Source organism: Phascolarctos cinereus, unplaced genomic scaffold (genome assembly GCF_003287225.1).
Source record: "Phascolarctos cinereus isolate Bilbo 61053 unplaced genomic scaffold, phaCin_HiC Scaffold_4;HRSCAF=312, whole genome shotgun sequence".
Classification (NCBI taxonomy): domain Eukaryota; kingdom Metazoa; phylum Chordata; class Mammalia; order Diprotodontia; family Phascolarctidae; genus Phascolarctos; species Phascolarctos cinereus.
In genome coordinates this window covers 639990928-640015955 of record NW_027555847.1, presented here as the reverse complement: position 1 = coordinate 640015955, position 25028 = coordinate 639990928, and positions in this window count along the sequence as shown.

The following is a 25028-nucleotide window of genomic DNA, read 5'->3' as shown; positions in this document are numbered from 1 at the left end:
TCAAATATAAAAACACGTTTGTTTTTTAAAACCCTTCCCAACATGTACCCTCCCTAGTCTTATTATATACTTTCTCTCTTCCACATACTATATGATATGGTAACACTGGTCTATCAGCTAATCAATTAATAAATATTTATTAAACACCTAATCAGTGAAGAGTTAAGGAAGGAGAACATTCCAGGCCTGAGGAGCAGTAAGAGAAAATGCCTGGAGTTGAGAGATGGAGAGTCTTGTTGATGGAACAGCTGGGAAGCCAGTGTCACTCTATCAAAGAGTACCTTTCAGAATAAAGTGTAAGAAGACTAGAAAGGTAAGAGAGGGCCAAGGTATGAATGGCTTTCAGTGCCAAACAGAACACTTACTATTTGATCCTGGAGATGACAGGGAGCCAATGGAGTTTATTGAATAGAGAGATGACATGATTAAATGTTCACTTTAGGAAAAATCACTTTAGTGGATGAATGGAGGCTGGATTGGAACAGGGAGAGACTTGAGTCAAGCAGATGCATCAGCAGGGTATTGCAATAAACAGTGCACAAAGTGATCAGAGTCTGCGCTAGAGTGGTGTCAATGTCAGAGGAGAGAAGAAGGTGTATTGCAGAGATATTGCAAAGGTGAAATCGACAGCTTATTTTCTGTTTCTTACTGAAGATACGTCATCTTTTAATTCTGCCTTTTCACTGACTGTTCTACATATCTGGAATTCTGTCTTCGTTTTTACCTACTGGCATCCTTTAAAACTCAGATGAATTTCCAAATTTTGCAAGATGCTTTTCCCAACCTCACTGCACTATCCCTGCAATCCCCTCCTACCCATTCCTGCTTCACTTTGCTAGTACCTTTCCTCTGAAATTACATTTACACTGTTATCTATCTTGTGTTTATCTAGTTGTTTGCATGTTTTCTTCCCAATTAGAATGTTATGTTCTTGTGGACAGAGATGATGTTTTTGTCTTGTGCTTAACCCTGTGCTTAATCCTGTGCTTGGTAAGAGATTATTAATAAATACTTATTGAATGATTGACTCTCAGTAGAAATTTTGGTTTAATCCTGAAAGCTCAGACTTTAATGGGACCTCAGAGTTCATATATTTAGTCTATACCTGAATGAGTTTTCTCTAATTCATTCCCAAGTGTTCACTTAGCCCTCCAAAGAAGATATCTTTGAAAAGATATACACGTAGCCAATCACTGAAAAATCAACCGATGATAAACTATATTCCAGTTTTACATAAACCGGTTGGGAAAGATATATATTTGAACTAATGTAATATTAAATACTTAAACTTGTCTTCTACTCCTGTTTCTATTTGATGAAATCCTATCTATCATCACCAAAATCGAATGAATCCTATTCCATGAAGCTTTCCCTGATTCCTACAACCACAAACAATTTTTTCTTTCCTCAAAATGTCATGACATTTTGTAATTTTACACGTGTTAATGGTATAACACAAATCAATATAGAATATGAAACATGTTCCCATCTCCAACTGTGGCTGAAACTTAAGGATTTTTCCAGGGTTGCCTCCTTTTCTCACTCTAAACTCTTTCATAGTGATTTCATTGACTCCTATAAATTTAAATATCATCTCTATCAAGATTACTCATGAATATATTTGTCTAGTCCTAGTCTTTTTTCCCCAAATACAGTCCTGCATTATCAACTGCCCAATGGAAATTCCCAACTGGATCATCTTTATCACCAAACCTACCTCTCTTCATAACTCACCAATTTGTTTCAAGAAATTGTAGCACCACCATCCTTCCAGTCTCTCTTGTTGAGAAACTTGAAGTCTTATTTGACTTCCCAATTTCACTCATATCCCTTATGTTGATTCTACCTTTACAATATTTCTTAAACTCCATTTCCTCACTTATATGGCAACCACAGTAATTCATGCCTTCATCACCTTTTGTCTCTAGACTATTGAAATATACTAATTAATCTCTCTGCTTTCAGTCTCTACATTCTCCAGGCCAACCTCAACACTGCTGCCAGAGAGATGTTCTAAAATACAGATACTAGCATGCCATTCTCCCTGATCAGTAAATTCTAGTGACTCTTAATATTGTCTCCAAGATAAAATTCTAACTTTTCTGTTTGGCATTTAAAGATTTGGACAGTGTGGGAATTAACTGAGACAATACACTCCTTACTCTGTGGTCCAGAGAAGCTGGCTGGCTACTTGTCCTTAAGACACAGAATTCCATATCCTTTCTTTCTTTCTTTCTTTTTTTTTTGCATATTTTATTAATTTATTTTGATTTATCAACAATCACTTCCACGTGCTTTTGGAGTTTAAAATTTTCTCTCCCTTCCTCCCCACTACCCTCCCCAAAATGGTGCACACTCTGATGTAGGCTACATTTACATTCCTATTGAACATATTTTCACATTAGAGAAGTTGTAAGTAAAAATTAAAACCAATAGGAGGAACCATCAGAAAGAGGAAACAAAACTCAACAGAAGAGAAAAAAAAAGATAGCAATTCAACTTTCGCAGTTATGATTACTATCTGTGTCTTTTTCCCCATCCTTTTTTCCTCCTATTTATGCTTTTATTTCTCCTCTCTCCCTTCCCCCCCTCACCAGTACTTTGCTTTTGACCACAGCCTTCTTCAGTCTCTCCTCCCTTCTATTATCCTCCTCCCCCCTTCCCCTTTGCCCCCATGGCTTCTTCCCTCCCTTCCATCCCCCCTCTCCTTTCTTTCCCCTTTTCCCTCCTACTGCCCATAGGGCAAGTTAGATTTCCATATGTAACTGATTATGTTATTCCCTTCTTGAGCCAAATCTTATGAGAGCAAGGTTCAAACAGTGCTCACCCCCCTCCTTCTTTCCCTCTACTGTAATAGGATTTTCTGTCTTTTCCTGTAATGTAATTTATACTTGTCTGCCTCCTCCTTTCTCAGTACATTTTCTAAGATCAGACTAATCCGCTTACTTGGATCCATTTAACCCACTTGATTAGATGTTTTTATCATTACATCAGAGTCAACTAATATCCACCCCTTTTATGTATACTCCTTTAACATGGTATAATCACAATACAGTTCTCAAGAGTTGCAAGTGTCATCTTCTCTTGTAGGGATGTAAACAGTCTGCCCTTATTAACAACATTTTGTATCTTTCTATCCCATTTACCTTTTTATGTCTTTCTTGAATCTTGGACTTGAAGATCAAATTTTTGTTGAGCTCTGGTCTTTTTATGAGGAAGGTTTGGAAGTCCCCTATTTCGTTGAATATCCATCTTCTCCCTTGAAAAATCATGCTCATTTTTGCAAGGTAGTTGATCCTTGCCTGCAATCCAAGCTCCTTTGCCTTAAAGAATATCATGTTCCATGCCCTGAGGTCTTTTAATGTAGAATCTCCAAGGTCCTGTGTAATCCTGACTGTGGTTCCATGATATTTAAATCGTTTGTTTCTGGCTGCTTGCAGCACCTTCTCTTTCATCTGGTAATTTTGGAATTTTGCTATTATATTCCTTGGCGTTGTCAATTTGGGATCTCTTTCAAGTGGTGATTGGTGTATTCTTTCTATGGTATTTTACCTTCTGGTTCTAGGACTTCAGGCCAGTTTTCCTTTATGATTTCCTGAAAGATACTGTCCAGGCTTTTTTTTCATCATGATTTTCAGGTAGTCCAATGATTTTTAAATTGTCTCTCCTGGATGATTTTCCAGGTCGGTTGTTTTACCAATGAGGTATTTTAGTTTTCATCCATTTTTTCTTTTTTGTTTCTGTTTGACTGATTCTTGCTCTCTCATAGAGTCATTAGTTTCCATTTGTCCAATTCTAGTTTTTAACAGATTGTTTTCTTCTGTTAGTTTTTGTCCTTCTTCAATTGGCCAATTGTATTTTTAAGGGATTTGTTTTCTTCAGTGTACTTTTTTTCCAATTGGCCAATTGTATTTTTTAAGGACTCTTCTACCTCTCTCATTAGACTTTTAAAATCCTTCTTGAGCTCTTCTAAGAAGGCTTTTTGGGCTTCAGACCAGTTCATATTCCCTTTTGATGTTGCAGATGTGGGTTTGTTGACAATGTTGTCCTCTTCAGAATTTCTGTCTTGATCTCACTCTTCTCATAATATGAATCTATGGTACATTTCTTTTTACTCATGTTTTCTTTATTCCTTGGCCTTTAAAGAGATTGAGCTCTCCTGCTGGGGAACAGAGGGTACTGATCCAAGCTTCTTGTGTTGGGAGCCTAGGTCTTGGTCACGGGTTTTGTGTGCTTGGCCCTCTTATGCTGGCAATTGGAGGCTGCTGGGTTTTGGCAGCTTACCTCCTGTTGGTCTGGAATCAGCAAAGCTGAAACTTTCAGGCAATTCTAGGTTGCCTGCTTTTCCTTTCCTTTAGCTTTCTTCAGCTCCTTTTAGATGGGTGCTGTAGGGTGTTTATCTTCCTGGGGCCCCTTGCAATGCTGCCTCCCTCCTTTCTGCTAATGCATTGGGAGATTCCTTTGTGGTAGAATGCTGAGGCAGATGGTGGTTTTCTGAGCTGGTTTCCACCAGTTCCCCTGCCCTCACTGAGGCACCCAGAGGTCCAGGTGTTGGTGTTTGCCTGCTCTACCTGCTGGGCTTCAGGATCTCCTCCTGGTTGACAGTTGAAGTCACTGGGTTGGAATCAGCAAGGCTGGGACTTTAGGAAGACTCTAGTTTGTTTTCTTCATCTCCTTTCAGATGAATGCTGGCCCTTTGTAGTGCTGCTTCCCTTATTTTTGCTGAGGCACTGGGAGACCGGTTTGCTGGGCTGCTACACTGCTGTTCCCTGTCTTTCTTCTAGTTCAGCTGTTCCAGGTTTTTTTTTTTCCTAGGGTGATATTTTCTGGGTTTTCAGAGGTTGATAGGGGAGGGTGAGAGTGACTACCTTTTCACTCTGCCATCTTTGCTCCCAGAAGCCCATATCCTTTCTGTGTACCGTGCACTCACAATGCGTTGTGTGCATTTGCTTTTTTCCCTGTGCCTCTGAGAATCCCTTCTCTTTTCAGTGCTCAGATCAGGTTCTGCCCTCTACATGAGGCTTTTCCTGATTTTCCCTACCCCTACCTTAGGCTGGTAGTGTACCCCAACTGAAATTACTGTGTGTGTATGTGAGTGTATGGATATATGAAACTACATCTAAATGTTGTTTTCCATGATGGAATATAAGCTAGTGAAAGCAAGGACTGTCTTGTGTTTAACTTTGTATCTCCAGCAATTACCTTACCCTTAATAAGGATCTGTTGATTGTTTTATTGACTGGACAGTTTGCAAAGTACATTATAAAAGTTAAGCACTATATGTCACCTGTTATCATTACCATCATTTTATCATCATCTCCCTTATTTTCATATGATATTCAACAACTTAACTCTTAATAAAATTTTTGTGTCTTCAGTACATAGGCTTTTGAATTGTAACACATTTTTCTCTGTGTGTTTCATTTCTCCTACTTAACTGTGATCTCTTAAGGGGAATAAATCTGGGAATTATTGAACTTGGCATTTTCCTGTCACTTAACACAATGACTGTACCTAGTAGGAGTATAATAATACATTTTTATTCAATTTATATAGGATATTAAAAATAGAAATGATCCTTAAGGTAAGTATTGTTTTTCTACAGACAAGAAATCTAGTCATCGTTCGCAATGTTTCATCTATCAATTACTTATAGCCATTGTCCAGGAAAATGGTAAAAAAAAAAAAGAATGACTAATCTTTTCCTGTTCTGAATTCTTTTGACACATAAGTTTTCAAGGCCAAGCCTTGTATTAATTCCCAGTTAGGAGGTTAATTCAATAAGTACAAGAAGTTACAGATGAGGGAAGGAAGGTATTTGGCTGTGTTACTTGAACTTGCAATTCCCTCCATCAATAAGAGGGCAGCAGTGTGTTGCCTGGACCACAGTAACTGGTGCAGTCCTCCCTCTCTCTCTCTCTCTCTCTCTCTCTCTCTCTCTCTCTCTCTGTCCACACACACACACACACACACACACACACACACACACACACAATCACACATGCACGTACATGTGTGTATGCACATACATACATATACACATATATGTATGCATAGGTGTATATGTATATATACAATGTAATAAATACAATATATAATACATACTCTCTATAAATATATATGTGTGTGTGTGTGTATATATATATATATATATATATATATATATATATATATATATATATATATATATATATATATATATATATATATATATATATATATATAGTGGGCACTTTATAGTACTATAAGGTTTCCTAAATATTTCATATCTGATATCTGATTTGACCTCACTATATCCCTATGAAATAAGTACCATAAGAGTTAGAAAAGTGAAGCTCAAGGACATTAAATAACCTACTTCACAGGGTTTTGTTTTTTTCTGATGATTAAGTAAGATAATGTCTATAAGGTATTTCACAAACTTTTAAAAATAAATAAACATAAAAACCTATTAGAGTTATTACTGAATAGTCAAGCTCTTAGAAATCATATCCTTATGAATCATAAGTCTACTCTAACTAATTTGTTCATTTCTTGGGGGTACGTGATTTTTTACTTCTTCTTGGACTCTACCTATGCCTGGGACAGGGCTGAGACCATAGTTATATTCCAAAGAATACTTGTTGACTCTGTATGACTGAAATGCCCTCTCTTTTTTCCAATGGAGAAAATAGGTTAGATATTTCCTACTTTACCCCAAAAAGAAGAAATAAGAATAGCAAGAAGGAGTTAGAGGGTATGTGATTTCAACTTAAAATGAGAAATACTTTTCTAGAAATCAGAGTAGTTCAGTAATGAAATTCCGGGATTCTGGAATAAAATAAGTTGCTGTTCCAAAGGAAGGGCTTCCCCAGCATTGGTGCTTTTCAGTCAAAGATCAATGGTAATTTTTGCAGTTAGTGGCCAGCATATGTACTTTAATATAGTAAGGGAGACAAGAATAGCTAGCCAAGTAAAAGGAAAACCATATAAAATCAATGTCATGAAAAATTAGAGAATAGGGAGTATCTAGGGTTCCAGTTCAGGTTAGGAGTAGGATGTGTCTTCACCATAATCATTCCTTTATTATAAGTTGCCTGACTATTGTATACTCAGCAAGCATTTAGGGACAGATAAACTATATACAATTTTATACACATACACACACACGCACACACATACACATATGTGTGTGTGTGTGTGTGTGTGTGTATATATATATATATGATACAAATATATATATATACACACAAATATATATATAAGATACAAATTCTTTCAGGATTACATACACATACACACATATATACACATGTACACACATATGAATATTTAGCATATATATGTATAGGTAGCAAAGTTTTAGTTTATATGATTTAGTTTCATGGTCCAATTTTGTCAAAGAATCTATAAATGTTGTCTGACACATGAACACACACATACATAAAGATATGAACTGCTCTGAAAATCTGAAAGTGATATAATGATTAGTATATTTTGTAGTTAACGAATTATTATAATGAAAACAATGAAGACTGTGGGCTTATATATACCTGTTGTTTTTTTCTTTTTAAGCTATGCTGTGAAAGTGTAAATGACTGCACTGACCACTGACCATGTTGCCTAAAAGAGGTGACATTATTAGCAAAAGTAAAATTTTGAGCAAAAATTAAAATTTACTTTAACACTATGCTCCTACAATATAATTTCCCAAAAGAAGGACCATAGTTTAGCCAGATGCTTAATTTTACCCCCCCTTACCGTGATTCTCTATACATATATCAAGTCTTTAATAAATATATGTTACTGATGATGGTGATGATGTTATTTCACATTTCTGTAGTGATTCAGATTTGAAAATCACTTACTTATAAATGAATGAGTGAGTAAAATGAATGAATGAATTGTAAAATGAGTGGCACAGTTGCAAAGAAGCTGTAGGAATGTTTCCAAGTTAAGTTACTGCTTTAAATACACATTAAAGATGAAGTCATTCATAGGCAAAGGGAACTTAAATTGTAAAATTAAATTGACTTTAAACTTCTGCCTCTGTCCTGCTTACAATTAAAAAAAAAACACCTTTAATTTTCAGCTCAATTGGTTACCTGTTCTAAGATGCCTAGCTTTCTGGAAAGTTTGTGCATACTGAATAAGGGTGAAACATGTAATTGAAATGAAGAGTAACACAGAATTCTTTCTTCCATATCTTGTTAACTCAACCTTAAAATAGTGTCAGTATCAGTTCAATTTGTATGTCCTTCTACCTCTTCCTCTCATCCAAAAAAAAGTAAGAGTCCTTTAAGAAAAAAAGTACTGAGTCATACCTTTCTTTTTCATCCCTGAAACAATCTATCATAGTACTAAGAAAGCATATGGTGTGTATTTGAGAAATATTTGTTCATTTGTTATGGTTTTCATTATCCAAGGGAGTCCAGGATGAATGTCAGGACCAAGGTCAAGTGTTTGAATGTGTGTAGCATTAAGAACAATGGATTTGTAGTCAGAACTGGATTCAAACTGCTTATGAGTTGTATGATAAGAGAAATTCATATAGCCACATATGGATATATTCCTATAAGTCAAAAGACAGAGTATCTTGTTCAAGGAACAGTAAGGATAGCACTGTCACTGGATCACAGTGTATTTGGAAGAAGGGCATATAAGGTGTATGAGGACTGGAAAGGTGAAGGCAGGTTATGAAGGGTTTTGAACATCTAGTAGAGGATTTTATATTTTAACCTGGTGGTGATAGGGAGCCACTAGAGATTATTGAGTAGGGGAGTAACCTGTGGCAATAGAGACCCTATTAAGTAGGGGAGTAAGACCTGTGCTTTTGGAAGATCACTTAGAGACAGCTTAGTGGAATAGGGACTAAGGTGGGAAAAAGACTTGCATGAGGGAGACCAACCATCACACTATAGCAGTAATGCAGGTGTGAGGTAATAAGACTTATTTCATTTGAAAATGTAACCTTCAATTTTGGTATCAATTAGATTGATGCGTGAATAATCTAGAACAGATTCAAATTTTGTGGAGGCATGAGGGATATAATTTTTTTTTCATGTTTTCCATGCCTGCCATGTGAAAGGATTAAACTTGTTCTGCTTAAAACCATAGTGGTGGAGGGTGGGGAGCCAGGAAAGACTAGGGCCAATGGTGGAAGCAATGTAGTGGTACATTTGAAAGAGTTATAGTGAAGGTTTGGTTTTCCTTCTTTCAGTGAAGTTATCAAGGTCATTACTGCTTAGAACAGGATGAGCTAGTTGCTTTCTTTGTACACAAACAGCTCTGAGATTGAATGACTAACATCCCATTTAAATTCTCCTATCCTCTTCTGTCTCTTCATTCTCTTACCCTCAATCTTCTTTTCAATGTGAAACAAATTCCTTTATTCTTCATTGGTTCAACTGTCATTGGTAATATCAAGCAGACTAGTTATCTCAATACTCAAGATTTTTTTTATTGTATTTTTTATCATAGCCTTTATTTTCTATTTATACCTCAAGCTAATAAGCACTATCTATATTATTCTGATGATTTTACTTTGTCTCCCAGTAATGGGAATAGGAAAGCATTAATTCTTCAAAGCCACTGCTGCTGGCTAGCACAGATATACAGGTCTCAGAGTAGAGAGATTTTTACAAAAATCTATTCTTCTAGCCAGGAATTCTTGTCCATTTTCTGTCCATCTAAGAGGAATGATGATTAAAGGTGCCTGAGCTCTCAAGTTTATTATTTTTAATTAAAAGAAAAGCAAATTATCTTAATCAAAGAAGAAAAAGAAGGCTATGTTGCTGCCCTCTCTGAGTGGCTGAAATTCAATTTATATTGAGTTAAACCTTTGCATTAAGTATATGGCATAGAATGTTGTGGAGCTGTCATTCTTTGGCCACTTTGGCCTGAACTTGTCTGTGGAATCTCTATAAAAAGAATGTACTTGCTTTGTATAATTGTCAGATTGATTTTTTTTAATTTGAGGATTATTAAATCGAACAGCGAAATTACATAGATACAGTATACCTGATTTTGATCAAGGGATTATAAAAGTCTCTTATGCTATATTTTGAGAATGGGAAGGAATGGAAAATTGTGAAAGATAGAATGTCACGTACAGGGAAAAACAAGTAGACCACCTTTGCTGAACATAAAACAAAATGAAGAGGAGTAATTTGTAATCAGCTTGGAAAAAGGCTGGTGGCACACTTTGCAGGGCTCTAAATGCCCAAGAGAAGAGATTGTATTCCATCCTAGAAGGCCACAGTCCCGGCAAGAGCACTAGAACCTGTAGTAGGGTACTTTTGGTGTAAGTAAAGAGAAGTGAAATAATTAGAATGAGAACCTAACCTCTGAAATAAAGAACAGCTTCCCTAGGGAAGAGACGAAAAGCACAGACAGTTCTCTTCCTATCCTTATTTTCAAGGAGGAGCCTCACTGTATCCACAATGGGTATTGAGAGAAGGGCAGTTGCTTGATCATTGAATTTTCATGGTCCAAGGACTCCAAGGAGGAGGATCTAGACTACTCAGAACACTCTCAAGAGCTAGGACTAGGAAAATTATCATGGAAAAGGGGAGAGAGGGTGTCCCATTTTCTTGTCTTTCAATTTAGAGACAGTTGTGTAACACTTGTGTTGTATATCAGGTACCTTACCAAGAAGATTCTGAAGACAGTGTTGATATTGTAATGTTTTAAGAATCCATGTTTTCTTTTTTACTTTTTGCCTTCTTTTCTCACTTTAAAAAAAATGATCATGTTTTCTCTTGTGTCCCTGCTCGCTTGAGTAATGCAGATGCCAATCCCTTTATGTCTTAGTGGTTTACTGAGGTATTAAGGCTTAAATAATAAATTACTCCCTCTAATTTCCTACAGCCTTTTTGGTGATGAGTCTTTCTCTACACTTGATAAAAAAAATGGAACTCATACTTGAAGCCTCTTCTGTTTGGTAGGCCCTACAAGTGCTTGACTTAGTTTTAGGAAAGGCCACTATCACTGGTACATGTAGATGAAGCACTAGAAAGAGATTACAGGACAGTGATGAAGAGAAATTACATATGAGGTTAATAATGATGGTGGTGATGATGAAGATATATATGGATATATATATATATATACACACACACATAAATCTAAGAATATGAAGACAAATATGCATATATATACATATATACATATATTCATATAACTGTCTACATTACTTTACTCACTACATAGTAAACTCTCCACAGACAGGGGCTATGTTTGACCAATATATCTCTTAGACCCACATATCAACGAGTGCTCAATAAAGAATTACTGATGTTATTGATAAGATGAGATAGTAATATCTATATGATAATGGGGATTTCTTGAATCATTGGGAATAGACATCATTTTTATTAGTATATTTTTATCTTAAGCCAGCTGTGTTTTTACTATATTTCGTGAGGTATCTTACTGAGAAGATTGGCACCTCTTGGCTCAGTACTCATAATTAGGAAGGTATCCCACAATGCACGTGCCTGTCCACATGACATGAAAATAAACTCTGTTTATAGGAGATCTTCTAAAAAAGCATCTGAGATTTAAAATAAAGTCCTGCATAGTGTCTTTTACATTTCCAAAATGAAAATAACTTTTTTTTTCCATTCAGGAGCTTGGCAGTAGAAGGAAAAATTGTGTTTATTGGGGTAAAATCTCAGTTGGAATAATACCAAGTTAATTTCTCTGAGCAGAAATTACTTTCCCTATTATTCATTTTAATTTTCTGCTTAAAAGTCCCCAGTTTTTTGAAAAAGAAACTAAGCAACTAATCCTACTTATGCTGTAGGGGAAATTGAATAAAAGTGCATCTCCCCAGTCATATATTATGTTAATTTTGTTTAGCTACATAGGCCCACTTAAGGAAGAATGGAACAAATGACTTCATCATTGTTGACATAATGAAAAGTGAGAAAAACAATGAATTTGAATTAAAAGGGCCAGGGTCCAAATCATTGTTCCTCTATGTGTTACCTCGGACATGTCAACCTAAACTTTCTTGACCTATTTTCTAAGCTATAAAATGAAGGTATTATTCTAGTTGATGTCTAAGGATGTTTCTAGCTGAATTGAATTTTATCAGCCTGGTCTTCTGAACATTAAAAAGTCATGTCCTTTTCTGAAATATAGAGATGGAAAGTGAAATGCTGTGGTAATAGGGAGAAGCCAACTTAACTGAAATAAAGAATATGTTATTGTGTGTAAGAAGCCTGAAAAGGTTGGCTGGTTTCTTGAGTGTGAAGTGCATTATATGTCAAATAGAGAAGATCACATATTATCCTAGAGGTGGAGGATGTGATGAAAAAATGGAAAAATGTAACAAATTTTTCCAGAAGTAGAAAAATGCTATACAGGTGGAATAAATAAGATTTAACAATTGATTGGATATGGAATAAAGGAGGATTGAGGGAGAATGAGAAATGGAGAATGATTCTTATAAAATATATTGACTCAGAGTCTTAAACTCTTCCTCAGGGATGGGTTCAGAAAAACCTAGGAAGACATATATGAACTGATGTGAAGTGAAGTGAGCAGAACCAGGTGAACATTGTACACATACCAGCAATATTCTAATGATGATTAACTGTGAAAGACTTAGGTAATTTGAGCCATCCAATGGTCCAAGAGAATTCTGAAAGACTCAGATGAAAATGATATGTATCTCCAGAGAGAGAACTGATGAACTCTGAATGCAGATTGAAAAATACTTTTTCACTTACTATATTTTCTTGTTTTTTTTTTCAACATGGCTAATGTGGAAATGTGTTTTGCATGACTTCACATGTATAACTGCTATCATATGCTGGTTTTTTTTTTAATGGGTAGGGCAAGAGCAAGAGAGAAGGACAGAATTTGGAACTCAATTTTTAAAGAAAATTAATCTCAATCTGAAAATGAAAATGACAAGTGTTGGGGGGAGACGTGGAGAAACTGCAATACTAATGCACTGCTGGTGGTATTGTGAACCAATCCAACCATTCTGGAGAGCAATTTGGAACTATGTTCAAAGGGCTATAAAACATTGCATACCCCTTGATCCAGAAATACAGAGATAAAAAAAGAACCTATTTGTACAAAAAACATTTATAGCAGCTCTTTTTGCAGTGGCAAAGAATTAGAAATTGAGGGATACTCATCAATTGGGGAATAACTGAACAAACTGGTGTATGATTGCAGTGGAATATCATTGTGTTACAAGTAATGACAAGGAAGATGATTTCAGTAAAACCTGGAAAGGCTTACATAAATTGATGCAAAGTGAAGTGAGTAGAACCAAGAGAACACTGTACACAGTAGCAACAATATTGTACAATGAAAAATTGTGAATAACTTAGCTATCCTCAGCAATACAATGATCCAAGACAATCTCAAAGGACTCATGATGAAAAATGATTTCCACCTACAGAGAAAGAACTGATGTCTGAATACAGACTGAAGCATAGTATTTTTACTTCTTCCTTCCTTCCTTCCTTCCTTCCTTCCTTCCTTCCTTCCTTCCTTCCTTCCTTCCTCCTCCCATTTTATAGAACAGTAATAATCAACTCTCCTCATGCACCATGATTTCCTTAGCCATTTCTAGGGGTAACAATTCTAAATAAAAAGTGTCCAACAGGTTTCGATCAGGTATGCCATGAGTAACCTGATTAATTTTTAGCCTTTGACACTGTTGATCACTTTGTCCTCTTACATATTCTCTCCTATCCAGTTATTCCTGACATTATCCTTTCCTGGCTCTCTTCCTATCTCCTTCTCAGTCTCCTTTGTTGCTTCTTCATCCAGATCATGCCTACTAAACATATGTGTCCTCCAAAGCTCTGCCCTGGACTCTCTTCTCTTTTCACTTTATGCTTCCTTGCTTGGTGATCTCACCAAATCTCATGAATGAAGTCATCTTCTCTATGCAAATAATTCCAAAATATAGACAGGCAGACAGACCGACAGACAGACAGATAGATAGATAGATAGATAGATAGATAGATAGATAGATAGATAGATATCTTTGCTGAGCTGCAGCCAGTCATCTCCAGATGTTTCCTGGACAGCTCCAAATGGATATCCTGCCAGCATTTCAAACTCAACATGTCAAAAAAAAAACCTAATTTTTCTTTCTAAATCCTCCTTTCTTCTAAGTTTCCTGTTAATAAGAATGTCTAGGACACCACCATCTTCTCAGTCACCCAACCTGTACGTCCTCAGCCACACTTACTCTGTTATTGTTCACCCCACGTATACAATCCCTTGTTAAATCTTCTTGTTTTTACCTTTACAATATCCATCATATACACTCCCTTCTCTGCACTCCTTCAGATAAAATTCCATGTCAAACCCTCCTCACCTTTTGCCTTGACACTTCAAAGAGTCTTCTAAACACATTCTTTGAAGCAACTGAGTGGTTCAGTGGACAGAGCACAGGACCTGAGTAGAAAGATAGAAAGTTAGATAGAAAGTTGTTCAATCCTTTCAGTCATGCTCAAGTCTTTGTGACTCCATTTGTTGTTGTATTGGGGGGGCAGATACTGGAGTGGTTTGCCATTTCCTTCCCCAGCTCATTTCAAAGATGAGACCGAAACAAACATGGTTAAGTGACTTGCCCAGGGTCACACAGCTAGTGAGTGTTTGAGGCCAGATTTGAATTTAGGTCTTTCTAACTCCAGTCTCAGAACTGTCCCCTGTGCCACCTAGCTGCCCATGCAGTTAGGAAGACTTGAGTTCAAATTTGACCTTACACATTACTAGCTATGTGACTTGGCAAATCACTTAACCTCTTCTTGCCTCAGTTTTTTCATCTGTAAGATGAGGATAATAATTGCACCTATTTCCCAGGGTTGTGAGGATCCAGTGATTTTTAAACTATTTAACACAGTGAGTGGCACATAGCCAGCACTACAGAAACATTAGTTATTGTTTCCTCAAGATCACTCACAATCCAATCCATCTGCGCTTCATCTGTCAAGGTGATTTCTTCCAAAACTATAGATCTGACATGTTATTCCTGGCTCAGTTGGCACCAGTACTTCTCTATTACCTCCAGCACCAAATATAAATTAATTTCGTTGATATTTAAAATTCTTTATAATCTTCTTTCCTACATTTCCAGCCTTCCTTTAGTTGACACACTCTAAGATATAGCTTAAATGACCTGCTTGCAATTCCTTTAATAGTACATTGCATATCTCTCTGCCATCTCTGTGCCTTTTCATATGCTAATATTTCCTATAACTGGAATGTCCTCTATGTATGTATGTATGTATGTATGTGTGTATGTATGTGTGTTTATATGTATATATGTGTGTATATATGTATATATGCCACTAATTTACGCATAATTATGTAACAGAGGCTGCTAATCTTTGTACAAGAATCCCTATTTGCTGCATACTGACTTTGTTTTTAAAATTAATATTATCCATGTTTTATTGTATTTTATTTATTTTGTTAAATATCTCCAATTACATTATAATCTGATTCAGGATACACTCAAGAGTATTGGGATTCACATATTTAATACCTCTGGTCTAACTTAGCACAATCTGAACTCCTTTAGGACAGAAGCCATATGTTCATGTTTTTACTTATCATTGTATCCCCCATGCTTAGCAAAGTCCCTAGCAAACAGTAAATGCTTAATAAATTCTTGTTTACTAACTAAATGACTGATTAGCTGGCCTAAGGGGAAATCTATAGGTCTAGAAGTCCTGGCTGACCTTGGCTTTCCATGTCATTTTCTGAGAACAGTCTAAAAACAGGCTTGGTTTTTGTTTTTGTTTTATTTTTATTCTTAAGTATTGAATTTTTACTTTACATTTGTTTTACTACTTTACTATCCATTTATCAAAATTAACAATGTATGAATATTAAGTTCTAAAGGATTATGAAGAACTTCTAGGTAGTGGAAATTTTAACAAGGCTTCAAAAGAAGAACATTATGAGATTTCTTAGATATGCTCTGTAGAAAAACACAAAGTTTAAAGTACTTTTATATGTGCCCATTCATTTTAGATAAATCTTAATACTACCTTTAGGAAACAAAAAGGAAAAAAGAGATAGATTTGCCTAGGAAAACCTGTAAGTATCTAGATAGATTTAGGAGAACCTGAAATATTCACTTTTATCCAGTTGCATAGATTTGTAATTGATAACAATCAATTTAACAAATATCTATTAAATACCTTTGTTCAACGCATTATGCTCAACACTGGGTATCCAAAGATAGAAATTACTACTACTACCACTTTGCTACTACTACAACTACTACTACTAGAACTACTACCACCTCCACAACTAATTCTACTTCTTCCTCTTCTTCTTCTTCTACTGCCACTATTACTACTACTGCTGCTGTTGCTGCTGCTTCTGCTACTGCTGCTGCTGCTTCTGCTAGTTCCTCTTCTTCTTCTTCTACTTTTACTACTACTACTAAAACAACTACTAATACTAATCGCAATAATCCCTGCATAAAAGGTCCTTACTTTTTATAATAGAGTGGAAGGAACCTTTATTGCTTATAACAGGTGTGGCCTATCAAAAGCCTCTTAACTGGACCTTAGTTTCCAAATCAGCACAATGAAGGGATTAGACTATATGGTCTCTGAGTCTCCATCTAGCTCTAAATAAATTTTGAGTCTTTAATCCTCCTATATAATGATCTACCTGCCTACTGCTATTACAAGAAGGCTTCCATTCTACTGTCTCAGGTGGACTGGGGGAGAATTTTCACTGTTGCCTTCATTGTTCTTTGGATTCTGATTCAATTATAACTAGGGGAACAGGTCTCCATATCACAGAATTACAGAACATAGATTTTTATTTAGCTCAGGAACCAACTTGCATAAGGAAAATATATATATAATATTCATTTTCATATATTATATAACATTTGACCATTGGGGATATAATATAATTATAATATATTTATATTTAATATATTCAAATTATATATTGATGTGTATGAATCTTATGGGTCTTTTTTTTTTCAGCCAAAGAGTCAAACATTCACCAATTACTGGTTGATATAAAAACAGCTTTTTAACAAAGTTTTAAAGGTCAAAACATCTTGAGCTCAGTAGTTCACTCACCAGTTTCTATGGTGAGATTTCTTCGACAATGTATCGAGAGAAGAGAAATGGGCTCCATTTTGATAAAAACAGCCCAGTACAGGAAGCACAGTGCTGTTTCTGACCTGGCAGATTCGCCAAATCATTCTGATTGCTGCACCGCTGTCTTCTTTGAGAAAAAGAAAGACAAGGTAATTTATTGGCATTCCACTAAGTCACAACCAAACCAAAATCAGAACCAGTACCAGAACATATCTTTGTTTTATACTTAATATGGTATCCTTATAAACTAGAAAAACAAAGAAAAACCCTTATTCTGCTACATCCCTTAATTATTAGAGATCAATCTTTTGGGCCATCCAGATATCTGGGTATGGGACAGCTTTGTGATACCTCCTAGCCAAAGTTCTCTGTGCCAATGAAGTCATAGAAACAATGTTTTCTATAAGTTTTGACAAATAAAACATTAATAATTCAGAGAAAGATATGAAGACTTATATGAATTGATATACAATAAAATAAGCAGAAACAGGAATATGCAAAAAAGCCACAGTAATATAAATATAAATAAAAATAAAAGGAAATTGAATACAGTATCATTATAATGCTGAAGATAGGTCTTAGAGAAGAGCTGAATAATTGGATCTTTCTCTTGATTGCAGACTTGAAGAACTACAGTTGTAGAATATTTCCTACACTGTTACACAACTGATGTAACACATTCATATATACATACATACACACACACACATAAATATATGTGTATGTGTGTATGCATAAACATATACATAATCTTAGTTAAAAAAGAGAAGCTCAGTTGGGAGGGGATTAGATCAGAGCATATTCAGAGTTAATTGTGATATAAATGCAAAGGGCATCTAAAAAATAAATCATTTAAACCCTTATGATAATACTGCTAATTTTATTCAATCTAAGAAGCAATTGTTATCTGAACTGATTGATTGATGGTAATTATGATAAGTGTGTAGATACTGGTGAATGTACTAGAACTAGGTCCATATCTCATATCTAATTCCTCTCTATTTTTAAATATTTTTTTCTTTTGTTTTCCTCAATTACATGTAAAAGTATTTTAACATTCATGGTTTTATAATTTGGGGGTTCCAAATTCCTTCCTTTACTCCTCCCTTCCACTACCTTGAGAAAGGAAGACTTTTTATATAGACAATACATAACCGTCATGGTAAAATATTTTCATATTAACCATGCTGCAAAAGAGAACGCAGACAAAAAAAATAGGAAAGAAAGCAAAAAAAAATGTTTTAATCTGCATTCAAACTCCATCAGTTCTTTCTCTGGAGGTGGATAGCATTTTACATCACAAGTCTTTCAGAATTGTCTTTAATCATTGCTGTACTGAGAAAAGCTAATTCATTCAGAGTTGATGATCACAAAATATTGTTGTTATTGTGTAAAAGGATCTGCTCTGTTTACTTTACTTGGCATTAGTTAATATGAGTCTACCCAGATTTTTTTCCTGAAACCATCCTGCTTGTAATTTCTTATAGCATTTCATCAAAATATCACCATTTAATTCTAAATCATGTACTCATTTGACCTTATTGATCTATATCTAGTTTCTGCCAAACTGCCTTATATTTTTTCTAGCAATTTTTGTCCAGTAACAAATTATTAGGCTTTCTTCTTTCCTTTTCTTTAAATCAAATTAATTAATAGTTTATATATTTTATTGTTTTTTCATAAAACCAGCTTCCAGTTTTATTTATTAGTTCAAATGATTCTCTTCCTTTCAATTTTGTTAATCTCTCCTTTGATTTTCAGGATTTCCAATTTGGTGTTTAATTGGATATATTAAATTTCTCCTATTTCTAGTTTTTTTTTTTTAGTTGCATACTTAATTCATTTTTCCTTGTTGTTGATGTAAGCAATTAGAGTTATAAATTTTCCCCTAAATACTGCTTTGGCTGGATCACATAAATTTTGGTATGTTGTCTCACTGGTGTCATTCTCTTTAATGAAATTATCAATTGTTTCTGTAATTTGTTCTTTGACCTAGTATTTTTTGGGGGGGGCATGGGTAAATTAGATTATTAAGTTTACAATTAATTTTTAATCTATCTCTCCACTTTCCATTATTGAATGTAATTTTTATTGCCTTGTGATATGAAAAGAATGCATTTAATATTTCTGCTTTTTAATTTTTTTCTTTTTTAATATTCTATATAAATTTATTTATTTTTAGTTTTCAACATTTTCTTCCACAAGATTTCAAATTCCAAATTTTCACCCCATCTTACCCCTCCCCCCACCCCAAGATGGCATGCATTCTGAATACCCCTTCCCCCAGTCTGCCCTCCCTTCTATCTCTCCCCCCTCCTTCTCTTATCCCCTTCCACTTTCCTGCAAGGCAGGATAGATTTCTGTACCTCATTTCCTGTATTTCTTATTTCCCAGCTGCATGTGAAAACATTTTTTTTTAAACATGTGTTTCTAAAACTCCGGGTTCCAAACTTTCTCCCTTCCTCCCACCCCACCCACCCTCATTGAAAAGGTAAGCGAGTCAATACAGGCCATACATGTGCAGTTATACAAAACACTTCCATAGTAGACATGTTGTGAAAAACTAACTCTATTTCCCTTAATCCTATCCTGCCCTCCCATTTATTCTATTCTTTCTTTTGACTCTGTCCCTCCTCAGAAGTGTTTGCTTCTGATTACCCCCTTTCACAATCTGCCCTCCTCTCTATCATACCCATGCTCTCTTGTCCCCTTCCTCCCCCATTTTCCTGTAGGGTAAGACAGATTTTGATACCCAATTGAGTGTGTATGTTATTCCTTCTTTAAGCCAAATCCTATAAGAATAAGATTCCCTCAGTTCCTCTTACCTTCTCCTGTTTCCCCTCCACTGTAAGAACCTTTTCTTGTCCATTTTGTGCAAGATAATATACCCCATTCTACCTCTCCCTTTCTCCTTCCCCTAGTATAATCCTCTCTCACCCCTTAATTTTATTTTCCAGATATCACCCCTTCATCTTCAACTCACCCTGTGCCCTCTATCTATCTATCTATCTATCTATCTATCTATCTATCTATCTATCTATACATACATACATACATATATTTTTGTTCCCTTCCCACTACCCTAATACTGACAAAGGTCTCATGAATTATAAATATCATCTTTCCATGCAAGAATGTAAACAGTTTAGCCTTAATAAGTCTCTTATGATTTCTCTTTCCTGTTTACCTCTTCATGTTCCACTTGAGTCTTGTATTTGAAAGTCAAATTTTCTATTCAGCTCTGGTCTTTTCATCAAGAATGCTTGAAAGTCCTCTATTTCACTGAATGACCATTTTTTCCCCTGAAGGATTATACTCAGTTTTGCTGGGTAGGTGATTCTTGGTTGTAATCCTATCTCCTTTGCCCTCTGGAATATTATATTCCATGCCCTGCAGTCCTTTAATGTAGAAGCTGCTAAATCTTGTGTTATCCTGATTGTTTTTCCACATACTTGAATTGTTTCTTTCTGGCAGCTTGTAATATTTTCTCCTTGACCTGGGAACTCTGGAATTTGGCTACAATATTCCTAGGAGTTTTCCTTTGGGGATCTCTTTCAGGGGAGATGGTGATTCTTTCAATTTCTATTTTGCCCTCTGGTTCTAAAATATCAGGGCAGTTTTCCTTGATAATTTCTTGAAAGATGATGTCTAGGCTCTTTTTTTGATCCTGGCTTTCAGATAGTCCAATAATTTTTAAATTCTCTCTCCTGGATCTATTTTCCAGGTCAGTTGTTTTTCCAATGAGATATTTCACATTGTTTTCTAATTTTTCATTCTTTTGGATTTGTTCTACTGTGTCTTGATTTCTCATAAAGTCACTATCTTCCAATTGCTCTATTCTAATTTTTAAGGCAGTATTTTCTTCAGTAATCTTTTGGACTTCCTTTTCCATTTGGCCAATTTTTCTCTTTAGGGCATTCTTCTCCTCATTAGCTTTTTGGACCTCTTTTGCCATTTGGATTAGGCTGTTTTTTAAGGTGTTATTTTCTTCAGTATTTTTTTTTTGGGTCTCCTTTAGCAAGCTGTTGACTTGCTTTTCATGATTTTCTTGCATCACTTTTCATTTCTCTTCCCAGTTTTTCCTCTACTTCCCTTACTTGCTTCTTAAAATGCCTTTTGAGCTATTCCAAGGCCTGGAACGGATTCTTTTCTTGGAGGCCTTGGATGTAGGAGCTTTGACTTTGTTGTCTTCTTCTGGTTATATGTTTTCATCTTCTTTGTCATCGAAGTAAGATAATATTGTCTGACTCCCTTTTGTGAGGTTTGCTCATGATCCCAGCCAACTACTTGAGTTTTAAACTCTTTGTAAGAGTTTGTAAGAGTCTGCTTCCAATGTGGAGAATATCCTGTCCCAAGCTTCAGGGGTGTGTACAGCTGTTTTCAGAGATACTTCTAAGGACCTGTAAATTTTCAGGTCTATTAAGGTGGTATGATAAGGGTCGAGGTGTTTACTCTTTTCCTGGCCTGTGCTCTGGTCTTTGAGTGACCGGCCACAAGCAGTCTTTTCTCTCTTGGAATTGTGAGGAGGGTTTCCTTTCCACTGGCCACTACAAGCTCTACTGCAGCAGTGCTCCTCCTCACCCCAGGACCGCCACCCAGAACTGTGACCCGGATCCAAGCACGGGAAAAGCAAGAGATTCCTGCCTCAGCACCAGCAAAGAGATCCCTGCAGTCCCCCTCTGATCAGCCACTTGATTCCCCCTCAGTCTGTGGTCCAGAAGCTCAGAAAGTAGCCCCAGCCCCAGCGCCCACACTCTGTGCTCTGTGCTCTGGAGCTGATTCTGACCTAGATCCTCTCTCAGCACTGCAGAAACAGACTTTTCCCACTGACCTTCTAAGTTGTCTTTGGCATTAGTGAATTGAGTAGTCTGGAAACCGCCACAGCTACCTGTGATTCATTCCTGTGAGGCCTGCTCCAAGTTCACTGAAGCCTGTGCACCCATGCCAAACTCTGCTCCTCTGGCCTGGCGCTATATGCCTTTTCTGATCAACCATCCAGGCTGTCTTGGGCTGGAAATTTGTTTTGCTCTGTCTTTTTGTGGGTTCTGCTGCTTTAGACTTTGTTTAGAGCCATTTTTTTACTGGTATTTGGAAGGGTTTGGGGGAGAGCTCAAGGAAGTCTCTGTTTTCATGCCACCATCTTGCCTCTGCCCCTAATATTTCTGCTTTTCTACATTTGGTTATGAGATTTTTATGCCCTAATATATGGTCAATTTTTGTGTAGGTGCCATTTACTATTGGCAAAAAGGTATGTTCTTTTCTAACCCCATTTACTTTTCTCCAGAGGTTTGTCAAATTTAACTTTTCCAGAATTCTATTCACCTCCTTAACTCCTTGTCTATTTTTGGTTAAATTTAGCTAGTTCTAAGAGTGAAAAGTTGACGTCCCCAATAGTATAGAGTTTTGTTGTCTATTTCCTTTTGTAACTCATTCAACTTCTCCAGAAATTTAGACACTATACCATTTTGTGAATATAAGTTTAGTATTGATATTGCTTCATTGTCTATGGTGCGTCTCAGCAAGATATAATGTCCTTTATCTTCGTGCAGCCTGCCCTGCTGCTCTGTGACCTTGATCCCCTCCAACCCCAGTGAGACAGACCTTTCCTGATGAGCTGATAGGCTGTTTACCTACTCCTACATTACTTCTGAGGTGGTTTTCAAGTTGTTTGGAGGGGAATTGGAGAGACTTCCAGGGAGTTTTTGTCTCACTCTGCCGTCTTGGTACAGCAAGTCCTAATTATGCTTTTAAAAAAGTACTGATCTATAATGAATTTTGTGTCCCTGTTATCATTTGGCCAATTCTGTTTTTATGATGTTATTCTTCAGTATTTTCTGTTCCTCTTTTTCCAAGCTGTTGACTCTCTTTTCATAATTTTCTTACATCACTGTTATTTCTTTTCCCAATTTTTCATTTACCTCTCTTATTTAAGTTTTAAAATCTGTCTTGAGCTCTTCCAGTAAATCTTTTTCAGCTTATGTCCAATTCACATTTTTCATTGAGACTTTGCTTGTAGCTGCTTAAATTTTGTTCACTTCTTCCCTGTTTGTGTCTTTACTTTCCCTGTCTCAATAGTAACTTTCTATGACCCTGTTCTTTTTGTTGTTGTTTTCACATTTTTTTCTACCCTGTTTCTTGATTTTTACTTGTGTTATATTTTGACTCTACTCCAACTGTTGATTGAGAGGGTACTATACCAAACTTTGGATTTTTCGTTCTGCTATTTTCAGAGCTAGTTTTGAGGGTCTTAAAGTTTAAAGCTCTTCAGAGTGGTGCAATCCAAGGAAAGGCATTGTTATTGCTTGACCATGAGCCCCCATCAACAATCCATTACACCCCAGATCTGTGACCAGGATTCCTGCTCCTCTGTGGTTCTAAGCACCCTCATTCTTTTTGGTCTTATAAATACAACTCGGGCCTGCTCTACTGCAGTTGCAAGCTATAGTGCTTCTCTTCATCTTGGACCTGAGACAATGCCTGCCCCTTCTCCAGTGAGCTACCACAAGTACTTCTCTCTCCCTTGGAATTGTAGGCTCCTGCTCCCCTTATGGCTGTCAGTGATAGTGCGGTAGTGCTCCCTTTTGCATTAATGGGACTACAACATGGAACTTTGTTTGGGCAGTGCAACAGGGGTCCTGCAACCAGTGCCAGCAAAGGGTTTGCTGTAATCTCCTTCTGGCAAGTTGTGAAACCACCGTACCGTTTGTGTGCTGAGAGCTCAGGAAGCTGCTGCCTTACTTATGTAGCTATCCCATAGGAGCAGTATGTGCTGTGCTCCCAGGGCACACCAATCACCCAGGTGAGACAGAACTTTCATGCCAACCTCCTAAGTTGTCCTGGGCTAGAAAAGTGTTTCACTCTGACCTTTTTTTTGGCCATTCCACAATTTGTTTTGATTTGTTATTTTAAAGTTGTTTGGAGGAGAATTTGGGAAAGTAAAAGTGATTTCTTGTTACTTATTATCTTTCTAACCTAGCAGCTAGGTAGATATGTTTTGAAGTACAGACCACTGCTCAGAGAATGAAAAAAATAATAATAATCAAATCTTCCTGGGTTAATAATTTGAGGTAAGAGAAGGGTGAAGTTGTCAAGTACCTGAGGTACTACAGGCTATCAAAAGGATTTTAATTTTTATGTTTGAAGTCAAGTGTCTGGGATTTGAGTCTCGGCTTATCTTATCTTTATATTATTGGGTAAATCACCTCAGCTTTCAGGGCCTCAGTCTCCTTATCTATAAAACAAAGGAGTTTGGGGGGTAGGAGGGGGCAGAGGCAAGACGGCAGAGAAAAGGCAGCAACTTGCCTGAGCTCTCTTCTAAAACATCTCTGAACACTGTTAAATAATGCCACAAAACAATTTCTGGAGCAGCAGAAGCCACCACAGGACAGGGTGAATAATTTTCCAGCCAAAGAAACCTTAGCAAGTCTGCAGGAAAGGTCTGTCACACCTGGGTGAGAGTGGATCACAGTCAACTCCAAGCCATGCCCGCACAGACTTATCCCCAGCAAACTAAGAGCAGGTCTTGGGAGGGACTGAGTCAGCAGTGGCAGTGGTAGCATCCACTTCCTGAGCTGTCAGCCCATGCACAGTAACGGTCAAACAACTGGTTACAAGGAGATTACGGTGGTCTCTTTGCTAGCGCTGAGGCAAGACTGTGCTGCTTTGCCCTTAGTCGGACCCGGGTCCCAGCTTTGTATGGCAGTAGCACACCAGGCTCATGGCTGGAATGGAGCAGGAACCCATGGTTTCAGGGCAGAAAAGAATGCTTGTGCTTGCTCATAGACCAGAGTACAGGCCAGGAGAATAGTAAGCACAACTCTCCTTAGATCGTATCACTTCGGAAAAACTGAAAACTTGCAGGTCTCTGGAAGTGTCTCTGAAAACAGCAACACAAACACCTTGAAGCTTGGGACAGTTGGCCCTGCACCCCAGGAA